Source organism: Jaculus jaculus, chromosome 13 (assembly GCF_020740685.1).
Source record: "Jaculus jaculus isolate mJacJac1 chromosome 13, mJacJac1.mat.Y.cur, whole genome shotgun sequence".
NCBI classification, from domain to species: domain Eukaryota; kingdom Metazoa; phylum Chordata; class Mammalia; order Rodentia; family Dipodidae; genus Jaculus; species Jaculus jaculus.
This window is the reverse complement of record NC_059114.1, coordinates 60,357,048-60,373,105: the sequence shown is the minus strand read 5'-3', so window position 1 is coordinate 60,373,105 and position 16,058 is coordinate 60,357,048. Positions and strand designations below refer to the sequence as shown.

General features: G+C 37.6%; 1 pseudogene; it reads left to right on the top strand.

The window, feature by feature from the left end:
* Positions 1–14,821: 14,821 nt before the first annotated feature.
* On the top strand, positions 14,822–15,240 carry LOC101598645 (annotated as a pseudogene).
* The last annotated feature ends 818 nt before the right edge of the window (positions 15,241–16,058 follow it).

Below are 16,058 nucleotides of genomic sequence, written 5' to 3'. Positions count from 1 at the left end.
AATGCTGGCAAGGATGTAGTGAAAGAGGAACCTTCATTCTCTATTGGTGGCAAAGTAAACTTGTACAACCCCTATGGAAATCAATGTGGAGATTCCTGAGAAAGACTTTAGGACTAACAAGAGACCCTATTATTTCCTTACTGGGCATTTACCCTAAATAATCCACACTTCATTATAGAGATATTTGCTTAAATATGTTTATAGCTGCTCAATTCTTATTAGCTAAGAACTGGGATCAACCCAGGTGCTTATTATTCCACGAATGGGTAACAGAGTTGTGGTACATTTACATAGCAGAATTCTATTCAGCAATAGGAAAAAAAAAATGAGACAATGGAATTTGTAGAAAAATGGACAAACTTGGTACAGATCATACTCAGAGAACCCACACAATTACAGAAAGACAAATTTCATTTGTTCTCACTCATCTGTTTCCTAACCTGGATTAGCTCAAGTTTCTGGCAATTAGAGGCTCAGACAATAGGGATGGAAGGATTTGGAAGGAAGGGAAGGGGAGGTTGGGGAGAAACTCAAAACTAAACACAAAATGAACTGGTACCTTAGAAATCTTTATCCTTGAAGCTAGACTAGCCCTCAGCAGCCATATTGGGGGAGCACCTGAAAAGCAGGACCCTGGGGAGGGTGGGATGAAGCCTAACCTTGTTATTATTATTATTATTATTATTATTATTATTATTATTATTATTATTATTTAGTTCTGGCCCTGTAACTCCCAGTACCAGCCATCAGTTTCTACACAATGAGCAATTGATGGGAGAGACCTACAAGGTTCCCAAAACAAGACAGGTATCTGTCAAAGCACTTGATTACCCACCTAAGGAAAGCACTACATGAGCTACTGGGGGAAAGTGGCCAACCACAGTCTGAGCAAGCAGGGTTGTAAGCCACTCAGAAACAAACACCCTGGCGAGAAGTACACAGCAGTGCAATGGCACCACACAGTCTTGGTGGGTAACCAATAGCTTTATGATTGCCAAAGAGATCTTCTTAGTGAAAAGGAACCCAAATCTGGAACTAGGAACCTGGTCAGAATCCTATGGAGACAAAGATTATGGTCTCCAATGTCAAGTTCCCACTAGTCTTTGGCTGAAAGAAGGGCTGCATCCATAGAATTTCCCCTAAATTAATAATTCTTATCCCATTTAACCTATGCTGACTTTACTCTTCATTGGAGAATCTGCTTTTCTTTTGCAGAAGGTAGCGAGAACTGAGGAAATAAACCACCCCTCACACTTCAGCCAAGGCCCAGTTGAAACCACAGAGGAACTGGGGAGACGAGCAACAATTCTGCTTCTGTGCTGTACCTGACAATCATTGCCAGGGTGAAGGAGACAGAAGCTGATGATACTCAACGCATACTAAAGCAGAGATCCAGAAGCTGCTAAAAGCTCATCACTGAAATAGACTTAAAACATACCCAGCAAGGCTTAAGGAATTTTGTGGAACAGGAAGCAGAAAGATTCTAAGAGCCACAGGTTGGGAAGCCATACCCAGACGTTCCCCCCACTCCATATCTGACTGCTGTCCTCACAATACATAACCCACAACCCCAAGGGGAATACCAGCAACCCCATTGAATAAGGCCCCCAGTAGAATGGGGCAAGGACGACGGGAAGGATGGTACCAACACATGATGTACCCATATTAAGTATTTCCATAATAAAAATAAACTTAAAAAATTCTTACATAAGTTTCTGCCTGTTTTGATATTCATGTCACTAAATAATAGAGGATACAAACCAGGTCTCATGAGCATACTTGTCATCCCAATTTTATAGACGGCATGGTAAATGGACCTCATATTCAAGGCTGGTCTGAGCCTCAGAGCAAGCTCAAAGCAAGCTGAGGTTTATAGGGAGATTCTGATTCAACAAAACAACTGGACATATAGTTTAGTAGTAGTTTGTCTAGAAAATAAATAAATAATAAATTCTTGATGTTTAATAATATTTATTCAGTCATAAAGTTTAGCCTCTTTCTGTTTTCTTCCTACTGGACTGTGTATGGTTATTGCCTTACAACTGTATTACCATTCCTTTCATTATTGTACTATTTGTTTTGCTAACATTATTTTTATGATAATTTCCTTTGGGACTAGGTAATACATGGTAAATATATTGCTTTTCTATGTGACTTTACATTATTCTAGAATTAATTGCTTTTTGTGTTTGCTTAGAATTACTTATGGTTATATGTAAGGATACTTTCTTATAGTTCAGTCAATATTTATTAAGGTAAACAGAAAATTCTGCTGTATATTTCAAAGATAATATACTATAAGGATTTTTGGGAGGTCAAGCAAGAAAAAGCTGAGGTAGCCTATTAAAACCCCAGACCTCGCTCAAAGTATAAGTTCACAGTACCCTCAGACCAGAGAAGTAGGACCTTACTAAGAATTAGCATTATTAAAATCAAAAATCTGTGTCACAGACAGAAGGGATACCCAAAGTACCCCTGCCTAGTTGAAACTAGGAGTAAAGGAAATGGGTTCTGCTATAAGCTCAGGTGTCTTGCAGAGATGCTGCAGCTGTTAGAGGTGCCACTCAAGTGCAGGGATGAAAACTTTGAGGAAAATTTGCTTCCTACTGTACAAAGAGCAGGAAAAGGATATGAAAATGATTTGAAATGGAAAGCAAAATGTATATTAGCATTCAATTAATGAACCCAAAGTATCACAAAGTCAGTGACTTAAAATAATTGTGAATTTTCATTTCACAGTTTCCATTGGACAAGACTCTATACTCAGCATTTTGCATGCCTTTCTGTTTTCCTTTTTTCAAGTACTTGTGTGCTAAAGCCTTGCAGATACTTTCAGAAACCTCTTGTGTAGGAAAAAGTGTGCATAGACAAGGATGCTGCCTAAATTATGTTCTGCTCTTCTCACACTCACATGGCTCACTGCAAGCTTGCTGCAGAGATAATAAGACATAATATTCATCTTTATTAGTGAATTATAATGCTTTACTGAAAAAAAAAAATGACCCCTTTCTACCAAAATAGAGACATCTATCCAACTGAGGACAGACCTTCTGGGACCAGGAATTCAATGAAAGCTGGCAAAGTGTGCTCTGACCACATCCTTTCATCAACTGAAGAATTATTAATGTATAAGCCTGGCAGTTTTGTGGCCAATGAAGATACTATGACTTGGGAGGAAAAAACCCTGCTTTTAGCTAAATAAACCACACACATAGTATCTGTGCTTTTGAACTGACATATTCATATATATATATATTTTTCCTGCCATGAATCTAACTATCCACACAAGGAGGGGAAGGAAAGGAGGTGAGGCTAGAAAGACAAAAGGAACTAACCTGTAAAGTATTGAACATAGGGAAAGTCTCTGGTCTCTCATAAATGTTTAATCCAACTCATGACCAGTGAAAGTCATTAACATTAACTGAAATAAACACAACTATGTCATTTTCACAATTCCCCATATGAATTTCCTTCCATGAATTACCTTTCCATTCCTCATTTCTTTTGTCTCATTTCATGACTTCTATTATAGTGGCTTTAATATGCTTACGACCCAATCTCTTATTGGCTCTGCTTCAAATCACTTATTGAAGGTAATTAGCTTTAGTGCGTCTGAGCCTGTTATCTGTCTGCTCCATTCACAACAGTCTTTTATGAGTTTCTGCCTTTGTTTAGAATGTAAAAGAGCCAGGACAAAACCAATGTCTGTTGAGAAGCATGTGGGTTAGTTTGCTCATAATTTCAAGGTACTAATTGCTGTGCTTCATTTTCTTGATTAAAAAACACAAATTCAACAGCATAGGCACTGTTTAATTAAAAATAATGACTGAAGTCAGACTAAAATTAAAGAGTGTAAGGGATTCCCATGTAGCTGAATCATTAAATACAAAAACCAGACGTGAAGCAACAGCAAAAAATAAAATATAATATGGAGAATAAAGTATCTTCAGAAATAATTTAGGACAAATTGACACCAAATCATTGGCTTGGCCTCCACCGACAAGAAATGAGATGATGATAGAAATAATCACATACACCAGCAATGTTTTTCCCACTGGAAGCAATGCATCAAGAAAAACAGACTGTCTTCTTATAACATTTGAAAATTAGTGGACCAATAGCACCATATTAGAATTCTGTCATATTTTTGCATTAATTCAAGTTGCTCCTCCTTCACATATGAAGGGGATTGAAACTGTGTTTAGAAAATAATGATTTTCAGCAATGTTCACAATTGCCAACCTGGTATGCTATAGGCCCAAATTTTCACCTCAAAGGTTATAAAGAGGGCTTAAGAGATGGCCCAGTGGTTTAGGCACTTGTCTACAAAGCCTAACAACCTGAGTTCAGTTCTCCAGTACATACATAAATCTAGATGCACATAATGGTGCATGCACATGCAGTTTGTTTTCAGTGGCAAGAGGCCTTGACACGCCTATTCTCTCTCTCTCTCTTCCTTCCCTCTCTCTCTCCCTCTCTCTTTGCCCCTCTCTCTAAATTAAATAAATAAATACTTTTTAAAAAGTTATAAAGAAAATCACCATAAACAATGTCTGTTGAAATAGGAAAGACTTCCAATTAACAGTCTCACTGAGTGCATCTGGGACAAAAGTAAGGGACATATTATCAGATGTTTATATAATTAGTCATTCGAAATAATAGTTACCTGGGAACTATTAAGCTTTGTAAAAGAACATCATACTATGGGTTGAGATGGAAAATCCATGGACAATCTTGGGCCACTTGTGGGGCTGGGGAGATGGCTTAGCAGTTAAGGTGCTTGGCATGTGGAGCTCAATGACCCAGGTTTGATTCCCCAGTAACCATGTAAGCCAGATGCATAGGTGGCACATGCATCTGGAGTTTGTTTGCTATAGCTAGGCCCTGGCATTCCCATTCTTTCTGTCTCTCTCTCTCTCTCTCTCGATTAAATAAATAAATAAAATATAACAAAAGTGCTTTACCTCAGACCACTTGATCTTTACCCACTGTTCCATAGAAATCCCCCTTGTATGTCCCTCTGCTGAATAGGATATTAACTTCCAGGAAAAAAGAATCTGATGAAGTATACATAAAGAGGTTCAGACCTTGTAAACTTAGTCATAGAAATCCCACCCTATAGGACTAGGGTTCAGGTCTACAGGCAAAGAATTTGGCTGATTCAATTGAACACAGGATAGGCTAAATGAAGAGACCAACCAAATAGGTATTGTAGCCTCATTAGTATAAGGCAAAACATGGATGTCTAGTACAGAATGCTCTGTGAGGACATAAGAATACTCATCTATAAAACAAGGACAAAAGCCTCAGGGAAAAATCATCTTGTCAACATCTGATCCAGGATATCCAGCCCAAAGGACTATGAGAAATAAACTTCTGTCCCATGACATAAGCTGTCATATTTCATTATGGGCATTCTAGCAGATATACAGTGGCATGTAAAAATGTGTATGACTAACTCTTAGTAGCCACTAACCCCCTTTTATTCACTGTTTCCTGGATTCATTTTCCTTCCTTCATCCTTGTTTTCTTTTGAAATATTTCATATACCTTATATCCCAGGAAATAAGCCATGATGCTTCATCATGTCCTCTTAAATATGCTCATGAATATGAATTTGTCTCTTTGACATTCTGGGAAAGTAAACGCAATTTTCTTCACACCCTTAACTTTTATAAAAACATTGAAATATGATATACTTTAGTATTGTTTCACAATTTAATTCAGTTTTGATGACCTTATTGTCATGTATCCACCAGCATATTTCCACATAGAACAACTTCTGATCACCTGACCTTTATAAACATTGTGTGATAATCATTGAAACATATAAATTTCTAAAATTTTGATTATTTTGTAATGTGATATAAATCAATACACTAAAAAGTTAAAGAGCATCAGATTTTTATCATCTCTTGGCTCTTATGAAGCGAGTAGCTGCACCTTTTTGCCACTGGATTTAAACATTCATTTTTATTTACTCCAATATATATCAAGGTTTTTGTTATCTAGAACATGTAATTGTATCATAACATTGTAAGAAATTGCTAAGGACTTTTTGCAAGCTGACTGTATCTGTGTGTTATCAGTTCTACTGTGTCTATGTATTTGAAGCTATTTTCTCCTTTGTTTATATAATAATTTGTATTTCATTCATTTTGTTTCTCTTTGTAACAGTGTAAAATGATATCATGTATATGTACTACATATTTTTTTCACTGATCCACTCATGGGCACCTAGGCTGATTCCGTGTTTTGACTATTGTGACTATGCTAAGATAAATGGGCATTCTGTATATACTTCCTTTGATTCCTTTGGGGCTTTGCTCAAAATGAAATTACTACATCACATGTATGAGAAAAAAATTCCCTGAAAAATCTATGTTGAAGGCTTTTAGATTGATTGTCTAGGAATTTCATGATTGTGGGAGTTGAAATCTTACAGATTGAAATAAAGTATTTCCTTATAACTATTTGTCAAATGCTTCTGTGACTGACTCCCTTTGGACTATCATATAACCCATCAATATGTATTAATTAGCTTCTTCAAACCTCAAAACAAAGAACAAGATGAGATAGAATCTGAAATTTAGAACATAAATTTCCCTGTTTTGCTGCAAGCCATCCAATTGATGTCCTCACCAATGTACTTGGCAAATGCACCGATTCATTGGTTGATGCCTATCTTTTGTTCTGTGGCTATAAAAAAGTTCATGCACTAATTCTCAGAGTGGAATATTTTACTCTGGACATCCTGTATCTGTGTTACTAGGCCATGGTCACTTAAAATTGGCTGAATCAGGAGCTGGGCATGGTGGCGCACACCTTTAATCACAGCACTTGAGAGGCAGAGGTAGGAGGATCACCGTGAGGTCGAGGCCACCCTGAAACTCCATAGTGAATTCTAGGTAAGCCTGGGCTAGAGAGTGAGATCCTACCTCAAAAAACCAAAAAAAAAAAAAAAAAGAGTCATTGAAGGTTGGGAGGCTGGGTACTGAGAAGAACTAAATATAAGGATGGTTATGGAAATGATGACTAGGGACCCATTGACTTACTGTGTTTAGGAGTTGTGGTATAGTTTGAGTGTATGTTCTTTAAGACTTGGGCGTTTTATTAAAGCTTGTAACTTGGAGCTACAGCCATCTGGTTGGAGGCAGTGTCACTTGGGCAGATCCTAGAATCTAGCTCCAAGGTGTGTTTGGGGTCAGATCTAATTTCCAGCCCACATATATGCAGAAGGGTTTGAGCTTGGCCAGGGGATGTTATCCCTGCCACTTTGTGTTTTCTGTTTTTGGTTTTTGCTGGCTATTTGGTTTTTTCTCTCTGCTTGGATGTATGCAAGCAGATTCTTCCACCATTGATGGCATTTCTCCCTGGATCTGTAAGGTTGAAATAAACCTCTTCCTCCAATAAACTGTGCCTGGTTGGGATGTCTGTGCCAGCAATGTGAAATTAACTACAAGGACTGGATAATCATACTCTCTGTGCAGTTAAGGCAGACAAGAGATAAGAAGGGTGACCATTTCTCTCTTCAATTATCTGTAAAATATATCACATTCAAGACAAAAGTCTACTTCAGATCTTTCTCAAAAACAGATTTTGTTATTTTACTATAAAATATTTATAAGTACCAGACATATATATGGATAGGTATGTTTCTATCTATCTGTCTATCTATCAATCATCAATCTACATATATATATATATGTATATATATATATATATACATTTATATATGTAATATAATATATATATTATAGTTCATCCCTAAGAAATATATATGTACAATTTATACATATACATAATGCTAATACTGCATTTAGTTCTATTAAAAACTCCATTTGAAGGGCCCCGCTGAAACTAAGGATAATTGTCGAAACAAGCAAGGGTGCTGCTTTCCTGATGAACCGGATACCAGCACAAGGGGGAAGGAAGCCGACACAGAGAAAAATCAATGCCTACCAAATCAGAGAGCCAGAGCCCCAGTGGTCCCCAACACCTCATCACTGAAGCAGACCAAAATTGAACCCAACATGGCTCAGGGAAATTTTGTGGAATAGGGGGCGGAAAGAATGTCAGAGCCACATGTTGGGTCATGATATACAGAGACATTTATCATACCAATACCTAAGGGCTAACTTCACAATGCACGACCCATATACCTCGACAAGGAGGGGCCAGTGGGGAGGGGGTAGGTCATGGATGAGCCTAATAATGGTACCAAACTGCCTGTACTTGCACAATAGAAAACTAATAATAATAAAAAAACTTTCCATTTGTGAAAAAAAATATGTGAACAAAAATCTTTGTGAATTAAAAACTGGGGTAAGGAGATGTCTCAGTGGTTAAGAAATTTTTCTCTGTAAGCCTATCAACCAGAATTTAAATCCCCAGTACCCACCTATAGATACAATAAACAAGAGAGACTCTCCCAGGAAAGATAAAAGGAGAGACCCAACACTGTAAAGTTGAACTCTTGTTTCAACATTCATGTAGTGGCATGGAGCTGCACACACACACACACACACACACACACACACACACACACACACACTGTTCAAAACAACACAGGACTAGGTATGTTGATACCACACCTGGAAGGCTGTGGTAGGAGGATAACCATGAGTTTGAGGCCACTCTGATTCTACAAAATGCATTCCAGGTCAGCCTGGGCTAGATTGAGAGCCTACAATGAAAAAAAAAAAAACCCACAAGGTAGATAGAATTTTTAAAATATGATTAGAAAATAACTTATGAGTATGATGATGGCAAAGAATAAATGTTTTGTGAGACCTGCTTAAAATGTGAAACAGATTATGACTAAATTTCTTTTCATTTTATTAAGATTATACTTTGTATGGACACATCATGTGTTGGTAATATCTATTTCCTCCACCTTGCCCCAATTCTGCTGAGGGACCACCCCACCCCAAGGTTGCTGGCATTCTCCATGGGGCTGTGGGTTACCAGTTATGAGAGCAGCAGTCAATCATATGGGTGGAGCTGGCAATGCTTCTGGGTATGATATTCCAACCTGCAACTCTTACAATCTTTCATCTTTTCCTCTTCCACAAAATTCTCTGATCCTTGGTGGTTATGATTTAAGTCTACTTTAGTGATAAGCTCTCGGGATCTTTTAAATTTCTGCTTTGGTGTGTGTTGGCTATGCTCAGTATCTATCTCCACCCTGGGGCAGATTGTCAGTCTCTGCATGGAAACAGCACTCTCGCAAATCTCATCAATTCTGTTTTGGTTTCACCAGGGCCTTGGATAAAGTGGAAGATGGTTTACCTCTTCTCATCTGACTACTTTCTGAAAAATAAAAATAGATTCTCCAATGGATAATAAAGTCAGTATAGGTTAAATGGGATAAACAGTGATAATTTAGGGAAATTTTCATGGATATAACCCTACTTTAGGTCAAATACTAGGGAGAGCTTGTTGTTGGATCCCATAATCTTGGTTTCCATAGGATTCTGACCTGGTTCTCAGTTCCAGCTATGGGTTCCTTTTCAATGAGTAGATCTTTTAGCCAAAGACAAAGCCATTGGTTACCCACCAAGGCTATGTGCCATCATTGACTGGCATGTACCTTTTGTCGATCTAGATGCTTCTGAGTAGCTTTGATCCCTGCTTCCTCAGATTATTGTTGGCCAGTTTCTGCCAGTAGCTCCTATAGTGATTAATAGCACTAAATGGGCCGACCATCTGGAGACAGCCTCTCTTCTGGATACCAGGCACGTATCCCAGTGTTCTGTATTTGCAGAATATGGTGTCTTTAGCAATAAGGTCTTACCTTTTTACCTCAGGTAGGTAATCAAGTGCTTTGACAGAAGCCTGTCTTATATTAGGAACCTTGTATGTCTATCTGATCAAGAACTCAGTGAAGGTAGCAACCAATTTCTGGTACTGGGACTCACAAGCCAGAGCCAAATGTTTTAAGGTTAGACTTATCCACCTTCTCCAGGGTCCTTCTTTCCAGATGCTCCCATAATACTCCTGGTGATGGTTAAATAGTTTAGTATACCTTCCAAGAGAAATGTAAGGCACCAGATCATTTTGGGTTTAGTTTTGTGTTTATTTTCCCCCAACCTCTTCTTCCCCTTCTTATAAACCTTTCCATCCCTCTTGTCTGGGCTTTGACTTGTTTGTCAAGTATGCCAGCAACTCCAGATGCTCAAGGTTAAGAAGTACAAATGACTGAGAACATGCAGCATTTCTCTCCCTGTGATTGTTTGAGTTCACTGAGAATGATCTGTTCCAAGTCTGTCCATTTTCCTGCAAGTTTTGTTATATTAGTTTTTGTTACTGCTGAGTAGAATTCCATTGTGTAAATATACTACAACTTTGTTATCCATCCAATGATGGGCACCTGGATTGATTCTAGCTCTTAGCTGTTAAGAATTGAGCAGATATAAACATGGTAGAGCAAATATCTCTGCAGTGAAGTGTGGAGCCTTTAGGGTAAATGACCAGTAAAGAAATAACTGAATCTGTTGAGAGTTCCATTTTCATCTTTTTCAGGAGTCTACATATTGATTTCTGTAATGGTTGTACAAGTTTACATTCCCATTAACAGTGGGTAAGGGTTCCTCTTCTTCCACATCCTTGCCAAAATTCATTGTTGTTTGAGTTTTAAATGGTTACCATACTGACTGGAGTAAGGTGAAATCACACAGTTGTTTTAATTTGCATTTCTCTGATGGTTAAGCATGTTGAAAATTTTCTTACCTATGTGTTAGCCATTTGTATTACTTCTGAGAATTTCCTGTTTAGTTCTTTGGCCCATTTTTTAGTAGGTTGAGTTTTTGTTGTTTAGTTATTGAGTTCTTTGTATATTCTATATATTAGGCCTCTGTCAGTGGTATACTTTTTCCCGTTCTATGTGTAATCCATTGGCTTTGATTATGGTAAGTTTGTCTATGCAAAAGTTTTCTTTAAATTCACGAGATCCCACTGGGTGAGTGATTGTTTAATTTCCTGGGCTACTGGGGCATTGTTCAGTAAGTATTTTCCCACTCCTATATCATAGAAAATTCCTCATAATTTTTCTTCCAGTAATTGAAGAGTTTTAGGTCTTATATTGAGGTCTTTAATCCACTTGCAGTTGATTTTACATATAGTGAGATGAAAGGCCTTAGTTTCATTTCTCTACATGTGGTTATCCAATTTGTCCAGTACCACTTGTTGAGGATGCTGTCTTTTCTTCAATCTACATTGTTGGCTACTCTGTCAAACATCAAGTTGCTATAGTTACCTAAAGTAAGGCCTGGGTCTTCAATTCTGTTCAATTGATCTATATGCCTGTTTTTATGGTAGTACCATGCTGTTTTTGTAAATACAGTTTTGTAGAATAGCTTTACATAGGGTATGATGACATCTCTAGAGATATTTCTTTTGCAGAGTATATATTTAAATATCTGAGGCCTTCTGTCATTCCATACAAATTTTGAGATCATTTTTCCTATCTCTGTAAAGAAAGATAAAGGGAATTGTATTGGTATTACAGTAAATCTGCATATTGCCTCTGATAGAATTGTCATTTTCACAATGTTAATTCTACCTATCATAGAGCTGGGTTTTATCATTGAAAGTTTTCTTCTTCCCATCTATTACAAGGGGTATTTTAGCTGGCACAGTAATTTTTTAGACCTTGAAATGCATGGGATAGTCTTGCATGTAATGAGTTGGTTCTCTTTTGCCATTTTTGCCATTATTTTTTGTTATTGTTGTTTAGAGTTTCTTTCACCCAGTCTGAAATTCCATTAGCTTCTTATATCTGGATGTATCTCTTTTGAGGGGTGGGAAATTTTCTCTTCAATAATTTTATTGAATAAGTTGTCCATGCCTTTGGTCTCATTTTCTTCCCCTTCTGGTATACATATAATCCAAATGTTAGGTTGTTTTAGAGTATCCCACAGTTCCCTTTCGTTCTGTTCAGAAGATTTTTTTAATTTATTAAAATTTTGGACTCCCAAACTGTTTCTTCTGTCTTATCTCCCCTCTCTGAAGTTCTGTTGTCCACATGATTAACTCTGGTAGTGAGGGTTTCTAGAGAGGTTTTCATAAACTCAATTTGGGTTATATTTTCTGTTGCCTTATTTTGTTGTTATTGAGTTCCAATTTCCAGTAATTTTTTGATTTCCTTAATGCTTCTTGGAATCCATTCTTGTATTTAATCATGTCTTCATTAAGTTTAGCCAGCTCATTATTGAGATTTGTTTTTTCCTGATACACCTTCAGTTCACTTATCTCTCTTTTGAAGTTTTTTCAGTTTTCATCAATTAATTTAAGCATAGTGAAGGAATCTGTGTTCATTTCATTTAAGGGATTGTTGGATTGGTTTGTTCATTTGCTTCTAGTTCTGTAGTTCTCTTGGTCAAGGTCACATAGTTTACTGTATTTCATTTTGAGAATCTATTCTTGTTGTCTCCTGTTTGTTTTCATTGAATCCTTCCACTATGAGACCAGGCAACCTAGTTTGAGATCTCTGAGTTTGTTTTGTCATTTTTTTTTTCTTTTTTGTGTTAGGATGCATATATGTCCATGTGGGGATTTTATTTAATTAAGAAGGAAGCAAGAATTTTCCTTTGTAATGTGTTCAGGGACTGTTCTGTATTTGAATAGAATAGGCATATAATGGCTTTGTACTTACAGATGCACAGGTTGTGGAGGGTGAAAGTGCACCAACCTCTCTGGGCTGGTGTTTAACAGCAAAGATAAATTTGGACATCTGGGATCTCTTCAATCTGGTCTCAGCTGGGTCTTGTCTGTGGTTTATGGGTCTTATCACTTGCCCTTGCTCCCCTACTGCAGGCAACTGGGCAGGTGGCTGCCAGATTTCCTGTGCTCCACTTCTGGGACTGAGATGATTCCCCAAGTAGTCATTGGGAGGGGGACAGGACAGTGAAGGGGTGGTGCAGGACACTGGACTTCACAGTCCAGGCTAGATCAGGGAGTTGGCTGGTGTGGGGGAGACATGGGAATGGGCCGATGGGCACACACAAGGGCACATACAAGCAGCACAGAGTATGAAAGGTTTGCAAACCCAGGTGTGAGACAGGGGCAAACCCAGGCTGAGGGTCACACTCAAGGTTGCCTGTAGGCTGGTGCTCTTGGGATGTGAGACAGGGGCTCATGCAGACTGAGGGCCTCACTCAGTGGTACCTGTGAGCTGGTTAATGGGGCAGTGAGTCAGCGGCAGGCAAACCCTTAATGAAGGGCCCACTCAGGAGAGTCTATGGGCAATGCAGTGGAAAACCTGGTTGGCAAGACAGGGGCACATGGGCTGGCTGAAGTGAGTGGTGAGGGAGAACTCAAAGGTCTGTTCCCCCATCCCCCATGTGCCCACCTAGTGGAGGTCTGCTAAGATCTTGTAATACTGGAGCCCTACAATTTTACCCTGACATCACCCTAGGAGATGAAGTGTGGTTAAGAGGCCACCATCTTGATAAGAAGTCTCCATGACTCAATTTCTAAAGAAAATATTGCCTAGAACAATATATTATCTATTTATCTGTTTCTATATTTTATTGGAAAATGTTAATGTAGCAGCATCCCAAATGCAAGATTAAATATATTACCTTCTATTTCTATTATATTGGAACATACCCATTATATCTTCCCATCTTTCAATTGGCTTGTTGTTAAAGAAGAGAAAATATTAATGAGTATGAACTAAGAAGTAAGTCAGAACAGATTTGCACACAGTGTATTATATTGTTCACTGCATATTAACAAATAATTTCATGTACTTTTCAAAATACATGTTGGTCTAAACTCAATAAATAATATGAGCCAAATTGTCCATGGATGAAGAAGTGAGGGATGACTTGAAATTTTAACCAAAGATCAAAATCAAGTCCATATCAGTTTGTAAGGCCATTTCTTTCAGCAAAATATGTTACATTTGAGGTTACAGATATCATGTAACTTAGGATAGACATAGAAAAAAATACTAGAGAATATTGATAGATTTTCCTGCTGATTTTCACTTCTCAGGATATACTTTCTGTTGACCCAAATTAGCATTTTGATTGAATATTATAAAACTCCTCTCTATAAATAAATAAACATAGCTTTCTATATTATGTAACTTATTGGAAATAGTTTAGAAATTCTTTATAAAAATAATGTAACTAAATCTTGGTTGAAGAAAAGACACATCAGAAACTAAAGTATATAATATCCATAAACACCATACATATATTCCAGTCACATTAGGCCAGTAGGAAAAAAAATATCAACAATTACCAAATACTCAGTTTTGTGTGTATATATGTATGTGATATACAGGTGTGTGTCTGTGTTTATATGTGTGTTTACAGAGCACATGCACACATGTCTGCATGCATTCATGGTATCTTCATCAATGACTATCTTATTGTTCAGAACAATGTCTCTCATTGAAACTCTCATTGAAATGCTAATTCAGCTAGACTCATTAGCCAATAGGATCTAGTCATATAATTACTTCTATCTCACCAGTTCTGTGATTACATGACATGTTAACATGCCTAGCTTTTTTTGTGAGTGCTGGGATCTAGACTCAGGTCCAAGTACTTGCATGAAGTGCACTTTACCCTCTGAGCCAGCTCACTAGCTCCAAAAAGTATTTGTTTGGATCATTAGCCACAGTTATTTATAAAGTATATAAAAATTAAGATTGATGCTATATTAAAAAGACATTTCAATTCACTATAGATCCAACCTTGTTCTTAATAAAAGGAGAAAAAACTTACTACATGAAGTGATTTAAAAAAAAAAAGGAAGTGCCCTTTCTTCCTTCCTTCCTGCTGTGTGCCCGCCGCTGGCTGTGGAAATGGGGAAGTTCATGAACCCAGGGAAAGTGGTGCTGTTCCTGGCTGGCCCGCTACTCCGGTTGCAAAGCCGTCATCATGAAGAATATTGATGATGGCACCTTTGACCATCCCTACAGCCATGCTCTGGTAGCTGGAATTGACCGCTACCCACACAAAGTGACAGCTGCCATGGGCAAGAAGAAAACTGCCAAAAGGTCAAAGATCAAGTCTTTTGTAAAGGTTTATAATTATAATCACCTCATTCCCACAAGATACTCTGTGGATATCCCCTTGGACAAAACTGTTGTCAACAAAGATGTCTTCAAAGACCCAGCTCTGAAACATAAGGCCAGACGGGAGGCCAAGGTAAAGTTTAAGGAGAGATACAAGATGGGCAAGAACAAGTGGTTCTTCCAGAAGCTTCGGTTTTAGGTGTGTGTGTGTGTGTGTGTGTGTTTCCCATCATTAAAAATAAAACAATCTTTGAAAATAAAAACCTCTACCTATTAAACTCAAAATTTAGCTCTGAGCATTTGTACACAATTTATAATTAATGCAAACCAAAAAATCCTTTTACAACAAATGTTACTTCTCAACTTTCAAGAGAAGAAGGCAGGACACACAGATATTATTCATAAAATTTCTCAGAATACTTTTAGTTGATGATTCTGGAATGCAAAATATGTGTGATTTCTAAAACAGATTCTGAAATACCAATCAGCTAGAATATGAATTGAAGTAACAGTCTTTATGATTTGAAGTAGTTGGCTGGCTAGAGAGCTCAGTTGAAAAAGTGCTTGATGAAATATTGCATTCCCAACTTGGGGATGGAAGACACAGGAGCATCTCTGAGCCATGCTGGCTGGCCAGTCTCACCTAAGTGACAAGATACAAGAGAGTAAAGACGTCATCTTAAAAACAAAACAAGGAACAAAAAATGTGTGGACAGCATTCTTGAAATGGCAACTGGGCTTTCCTTTTCATATCTACATTCAATTGCACATATCTGTGCACACACAAAATGCATACACTATACACAGAAACGATTTTAAGTAGTCAAGTAGAATAGAAATTCTCTATCCTGATGAATCTTAAAGTATATTTTTTAAACTGTGGTGTAACTGTCACCTTAATAATATTTGAAGAGTTTGTGTCTCTGGTGTGGACTAGAAAGCAGACGAGTAAGTTATCTTTCAATGTTTATTCTCTAAAACATAGTTTTAATATTATTTACATTTATAACCTCTCATACAGTAG